The sequence below is a fragment of the Mirounga angustirostris genome, unplaced genomic scaffold (assembly GCF_029215605.1).
Source record: "Mirounga angustirostris isolate CCGP_5_RB_7025 unplaced genomic scaffold, mMirAng1.0.hap1 SCAF_12, whole genome shotgun sequence".
NCBI classification, from domain to species: Eukaryota; Metazoa; Chordata; class Mammalia; order Carnivora; family Phocidae; genus Mirounga; species Mirounga angustirostris.
The window spans coordinates 51,154,705-51,162,143 of record NW_026991720.1 but is presented as its reverse complement, the minus strand read 5'-3'; positions in this window follow the sequence as shown (position 1 = coordinate 51,162,143).

The window sequence follows — 7,439 nt, the reverse complement described above, 5'->3', positions numbered from 1 at the left end:
AGGGCACAGAACAATTAAGGCACTTGGATGATGCTGAAATACACAACTTCCCTTGGAGAACTCTCCCCAGTCTTTTTAGAGGTGACACTGGTTTTGGAAATTTGTAAATTCTTTCTTCTTTATCATTCTGCCTCCAGAAAACCTTGGAGGTACTCAGTAGCATTTACTCTTTTTTTTTTCTTTTGTTATTGTGGCAAAATATATGTAACTTAATATTTACCTTTTGAACCATTTTAAAGTGTACATTTCAATAGCATTAAATATATTCACACTATGCAGCCATCACCACTATCCATTTCTAGAACTTTTTAATTATTCCAAGTAGAGACTCTGTACCCATTAAACAATAACTCTCCATTTCCCCTCCTCCTAGCCTCTGGTAACCACAATTCTACTTTCTCTCTCTGTGAATTTGACTATTCTAGGTACCTCATGTAAGTGGAATCATATGGTATTTGTTCTTTTGTGTCTGGCTTATTTCACTTAGCATAATGCCCTCAAGATTCATTCATATTGTAGCATATATCAGAAATTTCATCCCTTTTTTTTTAAAAAAAAGATTTTATTTATTTATTTGACAGAAAGAGAGAGAAAGCATAAGCAGGCAGAGTGGGAGGCAGAGAGAGAAGCAGGCTCCCCGCTGAGCAAGGAGCCCCATGTGGGACTCTATCCCAGCACCCTGGGATCATGACCTAAGCCGAAGGCAGATGCTTAACTGACTGAGCCACCCAGGCATCCCAGAATTTCATCCCTTTTTATGACTAAATAATACTCTACTGTCTGTATATATCATATTTTGTTTAACCATTTGTCTCTTTGGGTACATTTGTGTTGTTTACATCTTTTGGCTATTTGCATAAGAATTTTATCTTTTAAGTTAAGGTTTATTTTATTTTATTTTATTGTTATGTTAGTCACCATATAGTACATCATTAGTTTTTGATGTAGTATTCCATGATTCATTGTTTGTGTATAACCAAAAAAAAAAAAAAAAAGTCAAGGTTAATTTTAATCATCGTCAAAATGATTTTTGAGAATTCCATGCCTTTCCTTTCAAGATAATGGAAGAATTCCCATGAAAGCATGGTTGGGGATTATTAAAATAGGACAAAGTGCCTTTTAAATTTTTATCTGCATACAGGTGAAAAAGTTTTAATAAATGGGTTTTGCCAGCAACAGAACTGGCAGCAGATACTTGGGGATGGAGACGATTGAATAATCATGGGCAAAACTGTCCTTTAGACCAGAGGCATTAGGCTGCTGCCCTGGGTCTACACTTTAAAAGCACCACTCGGCCCTCTTGCAACATTTCTTGCAGGGTTAAATGGGTGTGCCCATCTAAAGCATGCCCCTTTTCTAGACCTTGTTGTGGTGTCTGAGACCCCAAATTCCCTACCCCTAGAGGTCCTGAGCCTATTTCCTGGGTTTCTTCTCTGTGTGTGAGCCATGCGGCTGGTACCTGCATGCCTGGTACTAGGACTGAGGGTGGCCAAGGGGCACTCATTTGTTCTTCACAGGTGGGGGTGGGTGGTGGTTGTGAGACAAGAGTGAGAGCCATGAATGGGAAGACAAAGAGGATGAGCCTCACTATGGGTTTCTAGCACTGCTGCCCATATTTGGGGTTATTTCAGGTCTTGCGGAATCTCAGAACATTTGATAGGATATTGAATCTGGTTGGTGAAGGAGATTGTGCAGAGGTACAACTGTGAAATAGATAAAATTGTTTATTCTAGTATACTTTAGAGTCAGAAGATTGTCCATACCAGACTCATTTGACAGATGAGATAATCAAGAACCAAATGGATCTTAAAAGTCTCATGAGTAATTGCTGGCAAAAGCAGTGTTTGAAACCTGCAGCTCTTCCATTTCTGCCCACAGCCTCACAGTGAGACTTCTTGCCCCAGTTCCTGTGACATAGTGATTTAAAGTTTGAGTCCTGACCTACTATCTTGGAATGTAGAGTCAAGAGACTGGAGTCCCAAAGTGGCCTGTTGCCTAACTAGCAGCTGGAATTTGGGAAAGGGCCAACATTTTTGGACCACAGTCCCCTCATTATCTTAAATGGGATAGTCCTACCTGCTCTGCTCACAATCTGTTCACACATCTGTTATGAAAATCAAATGGTCTGAAAACACGAAATGCCACATACATGCAAGAAGCTAAGGAGAATGTGAAAAATAGTGAAGGATGAATTTCTGTAGTCCTTTGGTTTAGAAGCATTGTCCTGCTGATGTGGGTTGGGGGGGGCAGAGAGAGATTCTTACCTACTTTTATATGTGCTCATCTGTCTCCATCTTTTCCCTCATTTCCCTTTCCACCCTTTCTTTGTCATCTCAGTAGGGGAAAGGGAAGGGTTTTGTGTGGGAGGTACCTGGGCTGGATGGGAGCAGAACGAATCTGTACTAAGAAGTCTGGCTGAACTGGGGCAAGCTGACAAGGCAGCTTGACAAATGCATCTTGATGTCTTAATCCACTGTGAGCTTCCCAAAGGCAGCAGGCTGGGTGATTGTCAGCGACAGTCCAGCTGCCACCAGAGCCGAAGGCACAATGACAAAGTGGGACAAGTTTGCATGCAATGGCTTTCTGCTTTCCTTTCAGGATCCTCGTCCTTCCTCTACTCTCTTCTATTCTTGTATTTTCCTTCTTTCCCCCTTACCCAACCCTGACCTTCAATCATCCGGTTGCTGTGTTCTTAATGTCCAAACTTCTTCCTTGCCATCTGCTTCCTTCCTAAAAACCTTTTTTTTTTTTTTTTTTTTTTTAAATAACCTTGCTCCTCTGCATCATAATCACAACACTGAAATCAAACTCTGGAAGGTACTGATTTGATTTAAGTAATTTATATGAAGATGGGAATTGATAAACTTCATGCTCACAGGTGATCCACATTTATAAGATTGTTGACACAAGCGAATCTCTTATTGGTATATTCATATGAGAGAAAAAAGTCTTTTAACGGGGAGTTTCTTTCTTTCTCCCTTGTTCCTACCCACATCTAACCTTGTGGGGAGGGATGGGCATCTAGTGAGAATTTTCTGTCATTCTCATATCAGGCACTTAATATGTGTCAGCTCATTTAAACTTCCTGTGAACCTATGGAAAGTATCATCCACACTTTACAGCTAAGGAAACTGAGGTCCGGAGAGGTTAAGAGGTTTGCCTAAGTTACACAGCTTATAAATGGTAGTGCTGGATCCAAGTCCACTTTTTCAGATGTCACACAGCTTCATGTAAAGGATGAAGACCAGGAGCTGGCTTTAGGTTCTAATCTGTGTGCTGGTAGCAAAAGGGGTGAAAGATGAGGCTGGAACTGAGGGTTGGGGTAGATAATGGGGGCCTCGTATTCTGAATTGAGCAAGGACATTTGACTTCATTGTATATAATAAATAGACTGCGGGTATCTGGTGGGTTGTCATTATCTTTCCTCCCAGCATCCAGGATGATTCCCTGCTCATGGCAGGAGCTGATATCACATCTCCATTTTTCTTCTTTTGTTACTGTGGATCCTAGGCCTGACTCTCCTTCATAGGATCCTGATAGGTGACCTAACTGTCTTAGGAGGAAATCAGGGAGTATGACTGGGGAGGTGGGCAATGCAGGGAGTAGGCAAAAAAAGAAGAAAGAGGGAATATTACTCATTGGGAACAGTGCTTCCCAGGACTTTTGGAGTATAAGAGCAAAATCAGACCTCCTCTTTACCATTTGGCACTGATGCTTTCCGATTTATATCTCCAAGGGAAAAGAGAACTTGGGAATGGAATTAAATAATGAACAATTAATGAATATCACATATACTTAAGGCTTTAGACTAGCACTGGTTACAAGGATCCCAAAAGTCAGAGAAGGGAAACTGAAAAGTTAAAAATAACCTGATCACCAAAGAAACAGTGACAGTTCAATACGTTTTTTTCCCTGACAATTTGATTGTTGTCATCACTTTGGGAAGCAGAGGGACTTTGCCTCCCAAGTCTCTTGATAAACAAGGATGTGCACAGGGAGGGCGGGGACTGGTCTGTTGTGAGATGTGGCGAGAGACCTGTTCAGATGCTGGGAATGGTATCTGTCATTGACCTCCTGTGCACGTCAGTTCTCATCTCTTGCTCTGTGCTGTGCTAATGAATAAGTTGTTTTTGTATTACATAAAATTACCTTCTAATCATCCCTACATTATCATTTATTTCACAGTAGCCCTGAATAAGCTGAAATTCCTTCAGCAATCAGGTCTCTCATTTTGATTTCTTGCTTCCCTTCTCTGTACCTTGATTTGCCACCTTCTCCTTTTCAGACACTGTACTCTTCTTTTTTACTCTTGTGGTTCATATTACACAATAGTATTTGTTATTTACTGAATACCTACTGTGTGCCAGGTACTTTATAGACTCTCCAGTTTTCACAGTACCTCCATAACGGCATTATTTTCTTTATTTTACAGAAGAGAAGAATTGAGGCTTGGGGGAATATTGACTTGTTGAAGTTCATCCAGGTGATAAGTGACTGAGCTGGGACATGAATTCAGGCCTGTCTGCCTCCAGGCCCACACTAGTCTTGAGAAGCATTGTTTTCTCCCAAAACTTTGGGGATGGGGGAGGCAGTGTGGGGAGGTGGTGGTTATAGTTGGGGAATGCTCACAGTACTGAGATTGGCCCCTAGGAACCAGCGCTTTACTCTCCCATCTTCTATATGGAAATCATTAAAAAATCCCTGGGTTACAGGACAGCTTAGAGTGGGTCATTTTGCTCCGGGGGGTGTTTCTGGCCATACCTCAGAGCAATCTGAGTTCCCCCTTTCTTCCCTAAAGCAAAGCCACTATTCCACTTGCCAGCAGCACAGTCTGGCCCTTACAATTGGGGTAGGGATAGAGGGCTTCCTATCTCCTTATTGGGCAATCTTATCTTTTCAAATGTAGATATTTGGTTGAAGGCTTGCGGCTGGGAAACTTAAAGTCAGAGAAAAAAAAATAGAATTGATGAAAGTGAAATGAACGCTGTGTGGCAAAGCCTATTTTCTCGTTCCTTATCCTTCTCTCAGCAACTTTTGCTCTACCTGAATGCCCCTCTTTGTAATTAATTTCTATTTGAAGAAACATCTAAGGAAAGACAGGTAACATTTATTAAACAAAACTGTGTGTTCACTTAATCCTCATTGTGGCTCTTTAAGGAAAGCCTATTACCATGTTAATGTGAGGCCCTACGGAGTGAAAGAACTTGACCATCCTCACTTATCTGTAGACCTCCAGGATGCCATTTCAGGCCTGGATAATTCTAATCCCTTTCCACCCAAGCATGTGGCCTGACAGGAGCCAATGAAGGAGAATGACCTGAGAGGGAGCAGAGATGGCCAGCGGTGCTGATTAGACAAGTTCAGGAAACTTAGTGTGGAGGACCTGCTGGACATTGAAGCTGTTAGTAGAGAAAGGGCATGAGGCAGGGATGGGCCAGTAGAAACATCAACACTATAGGTAACATCCTCTGAGTACACACGGGCTTTGTTTGGTATATTCATTATTGCATTGCATCCTGCTACCCATCCTGTCAGTAGAAGGTCTCAACCTTGTCTTACAGGTGAAGCAGCCGAGATTCAAGGGGGCTAATAATTCCCCTGGTTCAGAGTTAGGCAGTGACAGAGCCAGGCTAGGATAAGTTTGAAGTTCACTCTTCTGACCAATGTGTATGATGCCTGGACAGAATATCTTTATTTTTAAAGCATCAGCCATACCCTTGACTGCTGCCCCCAGACTGCACTGGAAAAGGAGCATTGAGACATTTTGTAATTATCTTCTCAATCCTTCACTCTGAGGAAAAAAAGGACACAATTGAGGGTCTAGCCTCTTATCTAACATAGAGGCTCTTAAATTGGAGTCCATGGATGCTAAGAAGTGAATAGAATTCAGAGGAGTCTATGAACTTGGATGGGGAGAAAATTGATCTTTATTTTCTCTAATCTCTAACCGAAATGTAACATTTCCTTTTATTAGGAGTAGAGTGGTATTAGGAGCACCTAAGACTCTGTCACCCGTAAGAATTACAAATGTTTTCATATCACATTATAGTTTGAGAGATGTCTCAGTAAGGCATGTACCCTTAGAACTACTTCAAAATTAGAGAAGTTATTAGACTCACTGTGAGATCTTGTTATTTATTGCACTAATAAAAAGTGCTATATTACCATACACAATTCTAAGGAAAATTTGCCAACTGTAATTACATGTAATGAGTTTTCTTTGTAATCCTGTGACTATTATTTTATGCATTTAAAGACATTATTTTGAGAAAGGATCCATGGGTATCACAGAGGACCACCAAAGAGTTCATGGCCCAAAGATGATTAAGACCCTGCACAGAAGCAGGTGGGGCCTAACAGGATTCACGCTTCCCAGGGGAGTGCTAGAAGTAGGGTGGGTCTGTGTCTTCTAAGAAGGCCTAGCACAAAGGGGGGAAGAGATGGATCTAATGGATTCATTTGTTCATTCATTCATTCATTCATTCATTCATTCACAAATACTCACTGAGAGTCTATGATATACCAGGCATGGTGCTGGGCTCTGGGGATACTATCAGGTCTTTGCCTCATGGGGATTATGTCCTAATTGACAGTGACAGCTATTAAACAACAGATAGGCAATAAATAATGTGGGTTGGAGAGCTGAACAATGAGAAGGTGCCTATTAGGGATGGAGCAAAAGTTTCAGGCAGAGGGAATAGGAAGTGCAGAGAGACGGGAAAAGAGAGCAAGAAAGAGAGCATGTGCACACAAGTTTTTCTGAGATAGGGAGAGAGGCTCTTGAGAGTTTTAAGGTGCTAGAGCTGCTTTGACCAATATAGCAGCCAACTAGCCACATGTACTATTGAGCACTCAAAATGTGGCTAGTCCAAATTGAGACATGCTGTGAAGGTAAGATGTATTGGATTTTAACTAAACACTTAGAACTAAAAAGAAAAAAACATAGTAGAAGATCTCCTTGATAGCTTTAAAATATTGATATCTTGGTAATATTTTGAATATATTAGATTAAATGAAAGATAAAATACATTAATAAAGTTAATTTTGCTTGTTTCCTTTTGCTTTTTAAAATACTACTAGAGGGGCGCCTGGGTGGCTCAGTCGGTTAAGTGACTGCCTTCGGCTCAGGTCATGATCCCGGGGTCCTGGGATCGAGTCCCACATGGGGCTCCCTGCTCACCGGGGAGCCTGCTTCTCCCTCTCCCACTCACCCTGCTTGTGTTCCCTCTCTCGCTGTGTCTCTCTCTGTCAAATAAATAAATAAAAAATCTTAAAAAAAAAAAAATACTACTAGAAAATTAAAATAACTGCTAGGTGGCCTGTAGTATATTTCTACCAGGTAGTACTGTGCTAGAGTAGAAAGAGGAGAAGAGAGGGAATTTTTGTGGTGATTGCTTTGGATAATACATTTAGACACTCTTAAATGTTTTTTGGAGATG